Source organism: Piliocolobus tephrosceles, chromosome 3 (genome assembly GCF_002776525.5).
Source record: "Piliocolobus tephrosceles isolate RC106 chromosome 3, ASM277652v3, whole genome shotgun sequence".
Taxonomy (NCBI): domain Eukaryota; kingdom Metazoa; phylum Chordata; class Mammalia; order Primates; family Cercopithecidae; genus Piliocolobus; species Piliocolobus tephrosceles.
Window position 1 is genome coordinate 180,616,056 of NC_045436.1, and position 12,855 is coordinate 180,628,910.

Sequence of the window (12,855 nt, forward strand, 5' to 3'; positions counted from 1 at the left end):
TGTGGGGAGGGAGGGAACCTGGCAGCATCTCTTGACCATCTCCCATGAACATCACATACACGTTCTCGCTTAAACCTCAGCCAAGCCTGAGAAGTGGGTCTTTTTTTTTTTTTTTTTTTTGAGATAGAGTCTCACTCTGTCACCCACGCTGGAGTGCAGTGGCGCAATCTTGGCTCACTGCAACCTCTGCCTCCTGGGTTCAAGCCATTCTCCTGCCTCAGCCTCCTGTGTAGCTGGGATTACAGGCACCCACCACCACGCCCGACTAATTCTTCTATTTTTAGTAAAGATGGGGTCTCACCATGTTGGCCAAGCTGGTCTCAAACTCCTTACCTCAAATGATCCACCCTTCTTGGCCTCCCAAAGTGCTGGGATTACAGGCGTGAGCCACCACACCCGGCCAGAAGTGGATCTTTTGTCCCCATTTTACAGAAGAGGACACTGGGGCTCGGCCACAACAAGAAACCTGCTCAGGGTCATGCCTAGCACTGACCTCTGAGCCCAAGTCTGCCCAGGTTGAGGTCCATACTCTTGGCCGTGAACACATGAATAACTCTCCTGGGAGACAGGTGTGTGTGTCCGAGCAGCACTCCACCAGGAGGCAGCATGGCTGGGCAAGACCCCTGAAGCCCTCCAGGGAGGAAGGCGTGGCCCCAGAGGAATGGCCCCTAAAGCAGTTCACATTGGAATCCAGGAATCTGTGACTATCTTAGGCTTCGTGGCCCCAGGACATCCAGACTTCAAGTCAGTTGGCGTGAGATGGAGAGATGATCCTGGATCATGACACAGGTCCTGCACTGGGGAGAAGGGAGGCAGGAGCAGGGAGGGGCCAGAGTGACTTGGTGCAGGAAGACCTCCACCCACTGTGGTTGGCTTTATGGTGGGAGCTTGGGGCCACGAGCCAAGGAATGCAGGCACCTCTAGGAGGTGGAAAAGAGGTGGCTTCTCCCCTGGAGCCTCCAGAAGGAACACAGCCTCACTGACACCTTGACATTATCCCAGTGAGACCCGTGCTGGACTCTGAGCTCTGAGACTGTGAGATAATTACTGAGCTGCCAAGTCCATGGTGTTTATTACGGCAGCCACAGGAGATGAACACCACAAAGGGTTAAACGCTGTTTCCCAGAAGGCTGGGGGAGGCTGAGCTGCCACAAAGGATATGGAGTGTCATGGATGGAGGATGGAACGGGCCATCTCTCCCTCCTCTTGGTCAGCCTTGGCCAGAATGGGAGACCAAGGAGTTAGGCCAGGCAAGTGGAGGAAAACCTCAGAAACCAGGCAAAGGCTGAAGAAACTGAGGCCATTGTGTGCAGGGGGCAGGGGCACAGGTAGACCTAGTCACCTTCTCCAAGTCTCAGAAGGGTTGTCACTGGCAGTGGAGGCCAAGGAAGGCTTGACCTCCACATTGGAGGAGGGGTCTCAGGGCCGGTGCCCAGTGCAGGACGAACATTCATGGTAGTAAGCTCCCCAGCACTGGAGACGTACAAGCCAGGGTCGGTGTGCCACCAAGAAGCCAGATGGACAGCTGGCCTGGAGACGCTGCCTAGCAAATATTCATGGAAACATCTGGATTGGAGGGTACGGTGGTCGTGTGGAGAAGTGAGGAGCCTGTGGCCACCGCCAGATGTGTCTGGCCTAAGAAGGCAGTCCTACCCAGCAAGCTCTGTCTTATGGTGACCAGAGGCAGCCTTGGGCCTCAGTGCTTGCTGCCTATTCTGACTGGGTGGCCATGGGCAAGCATCACGACCTCTCTGAGCCCATTTTCTTATCTGTGCAAAGGGAATGTTGACACAAGCCCTGCAGGGTTGTAACCTCTCATAGCACAGCTATAGGCTCGTCACTAAAAGCCCACAAGTATTGGGTGCCCCCAGGCCAGGGAATATGGTTTGGCTCTGTCTCCCAACCCAAATCTCATGTTGAATTGTGATCCTGAGTGTTGGAGGAGGGGCCTGGTGGGAGGTGACTGGGCTGTGGGAGTGGTTTCTAATGGTTTAATACCATCTCCCAGTCTGTCTCCTGATAGAGTTCTCACGAGATCTGATTGGTTGAAAGTGTGTAGCACCTCCCACTTCGCTCTCCTCCTGTTGCTCCAGCCAGGTGAGATGTGTCGGCTTCCTCTTCACCTTCCGCCATGACTGTAAGTTTCCTGAGGCCTCCCCAGTCATGCTTCCTGTACAGCCTGCAGAACCGTGAGCCACTTAAACCTCTTTTCCTTATAAATCACTCAGTCTCAGATAGTTCTTTGTAGCAGTATGAGAACAGACTCATACACCAGGGTTTCTCTTTCCCTCCCTGACATCCACCCCCATCTTGAGGCCTGAAAATGCCCAAGGGGAGGCTACAGGGATCTGGGATTGCCTGACCCTGGGGTAGCCTGTCCAAAGGAGAAGGGCTCAGCCTCAGTGGGCAGCTGACATCAGGGCATTACAGCCGCTGGCCTTGCAAGGACAGGGCATGGTCAGACCCTCCAGCTGTGAAGAGGAAGGGGACAATCTGTACTCTGCCTCTAGGAACCCATGGGGGCCCAGCACCTCAGTTTACCCCAGAGATCTCCCTTGGGTAGTTTTGGGCCTATAGAGCAGGGGTCCCCAAACCCTGGGCCTGGACTGATACCAGTCCATGGCCTGTTGGGAACCAGGCCTCACAGCAGGTGAGTGGCAGGCAAATGAGCATTCCCGCCTGAGCGCCACCTCCTGTCAGATCAGTAGCAGCATTAGATTCTCATAGGAGTTGAATCCCATTGTGTACGGTGCACATGAGGGACCTAGGTTTCATGCTCCTTATGAAAATCTAATGCCTGATGATCTGAGGTGGAACAGTTTCATCCCAAAATCAGCCCTCCACCCAACCTGGTCTGTGGAAAAATTGTCTTCCCCAGAACCAACCCCTGGTGCCAAAAAGGTTGGGGACTGCTGCTATATAAGACAGATGTAGGTTTATTGGGGCCTGAAGTTTATATAATGGGATGAAGACTTTTAAGAAAAGAATACAAGGCCAGGTGCAGTGGCTCACCCCTGTAATCCCAGCACTTTGGGAGGCTGAGGCAGGTGGATCACCTGAGGTCAGGAGTTCAAGACCAGCCTGGCTAACATGGTGAAACCCCATTTCTACTAAAAATACAAAAAATTAGCCAGATGTGGTGGCACGAGCCTGTAATCCCAGCTACTCAGGAGGCTGAGGCAGGAGAATCGCTTGACCCTGGGAGGCAGAGGTTGCAGTGAGCTGAGATTGCGCCATTGCACTCCAGCTTGGGCAACAAGAGTGAAACTCCATCTTGGAAAAAAAAAGAAAGAAAAAGAAAAAGAATACAAAATTACAAAATCGTAAATGCAAATTTAGTTATAAAAGTGAACATTTACTCAGAATGAGGAAAGAAATAACAAATTTCAAGCTTAAAATAGCTTACAAATACAACAAACTTCAAAACTCCAGAAAAATTACATCAATGTTACTGAGGAACATTCTTGCAACTATTTATTTTATACCCACAAGTTTTGGCCACACGCTCGCTCCATCTCTCCATAAGATCCTAATTTGGCAGTATTTTCCATCGAGACAATCTCTCATGGTTGGTCAAAGCTTGTTTTCAAGTGTTGACATTTGAAAGAAGTTTCCCTTTTACTGTTCATTGTCATATTATATAAATTATGAAACAGTTGTCAAATTTGGGGAAACCTCATCAAATTACTTCTATATTTGAGATGTGCAATATCAAGGCATTTCCCGGGCTCTTGGACATAACTCATGTTGAATGCTCCTTGAATTGATGACATACCTCAACCAGTTGGTCATCAGTGTCAATGCTGTGTTGAATATTGTGAGCTTTCTACTCTCTTCAGTGATGTCAAATTGTTTTGGGTTAAATCAACAGGAAATTTAAATATTTTCCTAGAGTATTCGTGTGACCCATTTATTAATGGAATATCTAATGATCCAAGAGTTTGTTTATTACTTTGATTTAACATTTATTTCTTTTCCGTATTGCTCGTCTTGTGGCTGAAGGTGCCACCAGACACCTGGGTGTGATCTGCTATGTGACTGCTGCATCTGCACAGCCTGTTGTGAAGGCGGCCCGCAGGGAGCACATTACACTGCATTTCTGTCCATCCTTCCTTGGCCCCTTCCCTTTTTCCTCCATCCTCATCACCCTGGGTTTCCACCTCCCAAATAATGTGTTAGTTCCTTAATTTGTGCTTCTTTCTGTGGGCCTGGGGCTGGGTCCAATGGGATGCCTTTCCCCTGTTCCTGGTTTTCATGAAGGAGAATGTATCTGTGATGTATTCCTGCTCTTCACTGCTCCAGGAAGGTGGAGTGACTCCCATGATAGGCAGATTTGGTAAAAATAACAGACGTCTTGGCCTAGCTGAGACCTTCCCCTTGAGAGAGGCTGCCAGCAGAGGCCAGATGGGGAGGCCTGGCCTGGCCAGGGCTGCTTGGAGCTGGGTAGGCACGTCTTCCTGGACCACCACTTCCTGCTCATTCTCAGCCACATTCACTACCCTGGCCTCCACCACTCCGGAGGTGATGTTGAGGGATTCCATCTGTTGGCTCCTATTTTATTTCAAAAGTGTTGAGCCCTGGGCTAGCTCCCACTCTCTCCAGGGCCTAGTATGGAACTCAGGGTCTGGAGCAGAGGAAGAGTCCTGGGACGAGGACTGTTGTTGTTGTAACTTGATGACAGCCAAGGAGAGGCTGTTTTGCACAGCAACCCCCAATGTGCATTCTACCATCCCAGGGTCTAGAACCCCCCACCAGAAATCTTCAGCAGGTCCCAGGAAGCAAGAGACCTCAAAGAGCTGGCATACTTTTCGTCCCCTTTGGCCACACCAATCTGGAACCTTCAGAGTTGCTGTCAGAGCCAGAGGCACCCCTTACCAGGCATGCTGAAAGAGCCCTTAAGGGCAATTCCACATTGGGCAGTCATGAAAGGGTCCATCCTGGCAGGGGGCCAGGCCAGGAGTCACTGACAGTGGGGTGTGCATTGAGAAGCAGCCCTCTGGAATGTGCCTCTCATGTTACCAGGGCCCCAAATGCATGGTGCTGGCCTCCACGGGGCCCCACTCACCTGACCTAGGACTTCGCCTATATACAGCCACGTACATTATTTGGGGGTGATCCCAGGAAGCACATCATGGGGGTAGGGAAGGGAGACAGAGAAGGGAGGAGAGCCAGGAAAAGTGCATTGATAAGGGAGTGGCCTCCATGGACAACTGGAGCTCAGCCCCACTGGGCACTCCCTGACCTGTTCCTACATGGGGCCTTCCTTCACCCAGTCCTCTCCAACACCGATTGAGGGTTGCTCTTGCAAGGACACTCACCCTAGCTTTTCTGGCCTGCCCTGCAAGTGGGCCAGGCTGACTTCCATGACCAGAGTGAGCTCACAGGCAGGAGCCTCAGGGGTGCAGGGGAACTGTTCAGCAACAGAAACTGAAGCCCTAGGTGGGCCAAGGGGCTGTGAGATACATAGACAGCCGGTGTTGTAGGGAGGACAAGAGTGCCAGGTCACCCAGGCCAGATTTCCCACTTCTGGGGGCGTCCCGGGCAAGGACACTGCTCTTTCCGAAGCTGGTTTCCCCCTGAAAGGGCCACTCATTTAGAACCTGATGGTTGCTGTGGGGAAGGGGATGTGGATTTTTCTCCTCTTGCCCCAAAGACAGTTCCCAAGATAGAGCGACTTCTAAGCAGAGCTCTTCCCCCACTGCAAAACTTCATGGCTGTGCGATTCATAATTGGGACAGTCATCTCTGACCAATGCGATGAGGCTGCTTCCAAGAGCTTAACCAACCAATTCGTCCAGGGGGAAGGAAATGAATGCTTTCCTTAATGTGTGGCTATCTGGGAGCCGTGGCTGGGCACTGCCTGTGTTATTAATGGCAATCAGACTGTTATTAATTTATATTCCACCTCTTAAAGGAAAATCTATGTGTGCACAGACCATGAGGGAACACCTTGCTGGTCATTTGCTTTCCAAATCTATCTGAATTATTCAGGCCGACTAATGAATTTGTCTTGTCCAGGGCTCTTCCATATTGTCTAGACAGATTTCAGAGAGTTAATAGCAGAGTAAATCCTGCAGCCTGGCCAGTCAGACAAAAATAGTTGCACATAATTATGTCGTTTCCTAAAGAGGCAATTTCCTGGCTGAGACCTGGGGTGTGTGGCCAGGACGCGTGGACATTTGCATATTTCTCAATGGAGCTGAGACACTGGGCAGGGAAATTCTGACTGAAGTCATCGGCGTGGATTTTTTTTTTTTTTTCTTTTTTGAGACGGAGTTTTGCTCTTGTCGCCCAGGCTGGGGTGCAGTGGCGCTATCTCAGCTCACTGCAACCTCTGCCTCCCAGATTCAAGTGATTCTCCTGCCTAAGTCTCCTGCATAGCTGGAACTACAGGCGCCCACCACCATACCTGGCAAATTGTTTACATTTTTTTGATAGAGACAGGGTTTCGCCATATTGGCCAGGCTGGTCTCGAACTCCTGACCTCAAGTGATCCGCCCACCTCGGCCTCCCAAAGTTCTGGGAGACACCCCCGAGGAGCACAGAGGAGGATGAGAGCTGTCAGGTGTCCAGAAACAACTGCAGCAGCCCGGATTGAGGGTGCTTCCAGCTTGGAAAGACGTCTGCTTGTCCTCAGTTTCCCCATCACATCAAACCGACAGGCATTCATTGCGCAGGCACTGGGCTGAATTCTGGGGACACAGAGGCCATAAGGTGCAGGCGCCATCACTGTATTGTCGCAGGAGGTTCCGCTCAGGGCTGCCTCGGTATTGGGTGGTAGCCGCATCTCTGAGGTATCCGGAAGCTTGGAGGGGAGGTCAGGGTGCAGGAACCAGGAAGGGCTATTCTTGGCCTCAGGATCAACGGGACCTGGAATGAGCTTGGGAGACGTGTCCAAAAGGCCCACAAATGTGGGTGTTTCAGGCGAGCTGTGTCCCTCCAAAATATGCATGTGGAAGTCCTAACTCTCAGGACCTCAGGATGAGACCGTATTTGGAGAACGGGTGTTTAAAGAGGTGATTAAGTTAAAATGAGGTCACAAGGGTGGGCTCTGATCCAGCCTGCATGGAGTCCTCATAACAAGAGATTAGGACACAAGCATGCACAGAGAAGATCAAGGGAGGACACAGGGAGACTGTGGCATCTGCAAGCCAGGAGACAGGCCTCGGAGGAACCAGCAGCTCTGCCTCCTGGCACCTGGACATCAGGCTTCCAGCCTCTAGACTGCAATGGTGCACTCTGTGGCGCAGGCCTCCCCATCTGCAGGACTGTGCCATGGCAGCCTCAGGAGATGCGTGCCGTGAGAATAGGAAGCCCAGCCCTGTGGCCTGGCCGGCACATTCCGCCTCCTCTGTCTCAGCCAGAGCCTTTCAGGCCCACCCAGACTGCAGTTCAAACCCAAGTGTGTCTCCACCTGGACTTATGCCCGCCCTCAGCCCAGATGACTTGGGGGCTCCAGGATGGCGAGACAGCTGAGCGTCTGCCTCCCTCTGCACGGTGTGGTGATTTCGCCCTGGTTGTTAAGTGGAGCGCTTAGCTCCTAATTGCTGTAATGGTGCTCCTGGAGGGCCCTCGTGGGGGGCGGATCAGGTGTGACCCAGAGTAGGCCCAGTGGGTGGAGTCAGTGGCCAGCTCCACCCCCTCCCTGCCCCGCCTGCAGCAGCAGATGAAATACAGCCTCGCCGCAGGCCTGCAGGCAGGGTGGAGAGAGTGGGCTGGGCTGCCAGGCCAATGGTGGCCACCTGGCACCTCCACCCAGCAGCCGGGAGGCAGAGGGTCTCATTCACTCACTCGCTCATCCACCCATTCATTCAGGGAAGACACAGGCTGGGGTTGCTGTGAGCTCCACACGTTACAGACCACTTTGCACAGATTGACTCCGTTTATTTTTCTGATGGGCCATGGGGGCATTCACTTCATGTCACAGCTGATGCAAATCAGGCCAAGGGAAGCCAAGTCACTTGTCCAAGATCTCCTGGCAAGAGGAGCTGGGACTCAAGCACCGGCAGCCTGGGTGGCTCCAGACACTGTGCTCCCAATGACCAGGCAGCACAGCCTCAGCCGGGCAGGTGAGGCCCTGTGAGGGCCTGCAGCAGCCCGGCCTCTGTCCCGTGAGGCTGGAGCTCAGGGAAGTAGGAAGCGAGGAGGCGCCCAGGAGCCATGCCTAGAAGTTCCACCTTCCAGTTCACGGCCCACCTCCTGCATGTTCTCACCTGGGCCCGGGATCTACCGGCGTTCCCAGCCCCAGAGAGGAGCAGCTGTGGAGGGCTGGGCCCTGCGGCTGCACTGGGAGGCCTGGGTGCTGAGTCCCCCAGCGATGGTCCAGCCTCAGGGCCTTTGGCCACGCTGCTTCCCCTGACACTCTCCCTGACTGCCTGCTGCAGCACTGCTCCCTCCGAAACCATGCACCCAATGTACTGCTATGTATTTCTTTGCTGACTCATTGCTGTCTTTCTCCTTCCCAAAGCACAAAAGTTCTGCCAGAGCACAGCTGCTGCCTGTCTCATTCTCTGGCATCATCCAGGCCAGGATGGCACCCGGACCAGGATGACACCCAGCACAGCTGCACGGTGCAGACTCCCGTCCCGTGTGAGTGGTGGCAATGGTCCTAGCTGTAGCACGTCCCACCTTGTCCTGACTGACACGGGGTTGCTTCCTAAGGCGGGGAGCCGAAGGCAGTGTCGTAGAGCAGAATCTGTACACCGAGAGACACAGCCAGGCTGTCGTCCCCAACACCTTCCCAGGGAGCTGGGCCCTCACCCTGAAGTCCGTTGAACAAAGCTTTCAGCCTCCCAATAGGTGTCTGCTGATCTCAAGCTCCATAGAGCGGTGCTTTCCCCTCCTGGCGAATCATAATTCCTTTCCTAGCACCGTGAAGGCCCTTTGTACAGAATTAAGTGAATAACATACGTGTTTTGAAATGTCTTGGACATCCTCGATGCCAGGCCTTCCACTGGCATCTTCCTCTGCGCTTGCTGTTAATGAAGCCGGCGAAGTGGCCTTCCAGTGTGGCCCTGGCGGGGCACCCAGTCTCGGTGAATTAGCAGCAGCAGGCAGACACCGTGCCAGCTTCCTGAGCAGTCTCCAAATCGGCATCTGCCTGTTTTACCTCCTGCTGCTGGATTTAGGAGTTTCATCAAGGTTTTCTTTTTTCCAGGTTTTCAGTTACCCCTCCTCATTGTCTCGAGCCTCTAAACAAAATTTAGAGCTAAACAAATTACAAAGTTTTATAGAAGCCCTTTTTGAACATTCCTAAGCATGAAAGAATGGAGGGAGAAAAGGAAGAAGCACAGGGAGAGATGTCTGCAGAGGGAAGAGGGGCCTACGGCCCGCAGCACCTCCTGGACGGGCCTGTGTGGGGAAGCCCAGGAGGACCCTGAGAAGGAACCCAGGGGAGCGGGAGTGTAGAACCGCACATGTCACCCCCCTCTGAAGAGGCCCCAAGAGTGCACCTGAGCTGAAATTGATGGGGCATGGGCAGCGAGGGTGGGACAGGGGCCGGCAGAGCCCGAGTGACCAACTGCGGGGGCTGGATGGGTCCTATGAGCGCAGGCTGGGCAGGGGAAGGGTGGAGTGGGCTGGGGCCTTGGGGACTGGCAGATGTGGGCTGGGTTCTCCGGTCGCAGGAGCAGGGGGTGGTCCTGCAGTGAGGGCCGAGCCTTAGGAAGAGCCTGCAGCAAGTGCAGGTGGAGCTTCAGAAACAGGGGCACTGGCGGTGTCCTCCGACCTCACCTCTCCCCAGCTCTACCACACCTTCCTTCCCAGCCAGGTACAGTGGTCCCCCTGCCCCCCACCCAGTCCCTGATGGGGCTGGAGTCCTTTGCAGGCCACGACTCTCACTTATGTCTGCCCTCCTCCCAGGGGAAGGGAGTGAGCACGGTTCAGGCCCTCTGTGTGCTGCACCACCCAGTAGGCGCAGCCGGCCCCCACAGCTCATAGGGCTCGGGTCTCTTGCTGGAGCCACTGGATCCAAATCCAGGCCTGTGCATCCGTGCCTGAACTCCGACTCCCATCTCGCAGGCACTCGGTAAAGGCTGAACGAATCAACAGATGCACCAGCAGCGTGTTTTCCTGAGGGTCGTTGTGAAAAGCCGGTCTTCTTTAATTAATGACTCGCCCATAATTGCCATTCTAGTGCACTGCGTGCCGCTGTCTGTGATGGGCTTTCTAGACAATTTTGGCGCCAGCGGCCTAATGTGGGCACGCTGTGCCTGCGCACCCAGGGGCCCGAGTGCCCCATCCATCAGCCTGCCTCCTGCAGCCCCGGCCTCCCGGATCAATACCCTCTGCCACACCGAGGCCAGGCCTGCACCCTGAGCCTGCCCCTCATGGCGGGCCACCATCCCTGGCACACGACGCTCCTAGCTTGTTCCCAAGGTGCTGGCATTTCCTTTGTGCTGGGCTAGGGGTCTCAGAAAGGGCCCGTCCTTCGGCCTGGTCAGGGGCCAGGCACGTGGCCCCTCTGCAATGTGGCTCTTCTGCGACCTGACCCCCGTGGACGTCCTGGGCCTGCCTTCCCCCAGCCCCCTCCCCCTTCCACTATGCACTCCACCTCCTGCTTGCTGGGCTGCCCCCAGCCCCCACAGCTCAACGCTCTGCTCTGTCCCTGGGGAGCTTGTTCTTCCACACTCGACCCCTTTCATTGGAAGTGTCTCCCAGGGAAGCATCCTCCTGTCTCCAAGGTGAGCCCTGCCTTGCCAGCCCCGGAAAGCACTCAGTACTCCCCCAGATGCCTCTGCAGCTTCGGCCTGTCTGGGTTCCCAGTGCCTGGAACCAGGACTCAGTGTTGAGGAATGACTACAGCAAGCCAGTGTGGGCGGGGGTTGGGGTGGCCACAGTCAGAACCCACGGATTCGTCCTCCAGCAGCACACACTTGGCAGGTGAAGTGAGCCATGTTTGTGCCACCACACTCCAGCCTGGGTGACAGAACAAGATCCTGTCTCAAAAGAAAAGCATAATAAATACGCTTACGAATACTGACTGTTGAAACAATCATAATAGCCCGGGGACAGTGGCTCACGCCTGTATTCCCAGCACTCTAGGAGTCCGAGGTTGGCGGATCACTTGAGACTACCAGAGTTCGAGACTAGCCTGGCCAAATGGTGAAACTCCGTCTCTACCAAAAATGCAAAAAAAAAAAAATTAGCTGGGCGTCATGGCTGGTGCCTGTAATCCAGCTACTCTGGAGGCTGAGGCAGGAGAGTTGCTTGAACCCGGGAGGTGCAGGCTGCAGTGAGCCGAGATTGCACCACTGCACTCCAGCCTGGGCGACAGAGCAAGACTCTCTCAAAAGTAAACAAACAAACAAACAAAAAACCCAAAAGTAATCATAATAATTTAGTATAGAGTTTTAAACATATATAAATAAAAGGCAGAAAAGTGATCATGTAAAAGATGGGAAGGGTAAATAAAACTAAAGTGTTTCAAGGCTCTAACAGCATCAGGGAAGTAGTAAAAGAAATCATTTCTATTGGATTCTTATAAGTGAATAACATGTATCTTTATCTCTAGGTTACCACTAATACTAACAAGTTAATAGAGGAAAACAATATAATATTTTTTAAAAGATTGATTCAAAGATTGATTCAAAGATTTAAAAGATTGATTCAAGGAAAGAGAGAGAAGGGAGGGCAAATAGAAAACAAGTAGTAAGTTGGTAAATACAATCCAACTATATCAGAAATTACATAAAATGTAAATGGACTAAATTTTCCAACTAAAAGTACAAGATTGTCAGACTGGATAAAACCCTTTACAAACCACATATCCTGTATATGACATAGGATATAGTTCCTCTTCTTTAGCACAGATGTCAAGTTCCTGCTTATTATGGTCTCTTTCCACCTTAAGTCCTCCATAAGACCCTACCTTCCTTGCACCTTGTGCACCAGAAACACCAAAATGCTCACAACTATGTAGAACATCAGGCCTCTTTATCTTTACTCATACTGTTTCCTTTGCATGGAATATCCCCCTCCCTGACTTCCACCTGCCTCCAAATACATCCACATACACTCCCATATCCCTTGCCTGTTTCATGATTTAAGGCCCAGATCAGGAGAGCACACACCTCCACAAAGCTTTTTGTCTCCCTCCTCTGCTCCGCACCACCCCAGGCTTGCCTTCCCACAGCCATGACACTGTTGTCCTGGTCTGTTTGCTCTTCTCACTGTGAGGGCTGTGAGGGAGCTCCTCAAGAGAAGCGACCACAGTGGCAACTCCCTTCCTGGGATAGCACTGTGCAAACTCGACAGACACCATCTCTGCAAGAACAGTACCAGTGACAACCGCTAACATCGGTGGGCCCTAGCTGGTGCCAGACACTTTACTGTGGGCTTCTCATGCATGATTTTATTTAATCCTCACAAAGGCTCTGTGAGGTAGGGGCTATTCTCCTGCCATTTTACAGATAAGGAAACTGGGGCTTCCAGAAGTAGCCTGCCCTGGCCTCAAGGCTGGGCAGCCTTGGCAGGGGTGCACAGTCAGGTAAGAAAGACATGGACAAATGAAGGGAAGGGGGATAAGCAAAGTGTGGAGGCTGCAAGGGACCACATGGGAACACCTAGTCCAGCCTTGGGAGTCAGGGGACTTCTCTGGAGAGCAGCATTGAAGCCGTGACCTACAGGAGGAATGAGCAGGAGCCAGAGAGATGAGGGTGCAGAGCTCCCAGGTGTCAGGAGTGATGTGTGTGGTCCCAGCACAGGTCACGCTGCTGCAAGACCTATGCAGCCAAGTCCAGGAGGGAGCGAGGTGGTGCCCCCTCCCTGGAGTGGAGTCTCAAGTGGAGATGAGAGAGGAAGGTACCATGAGTGTCCTCGCACCCAGGTGCCTGGCACATGGTTGGTGCTCTGTAAA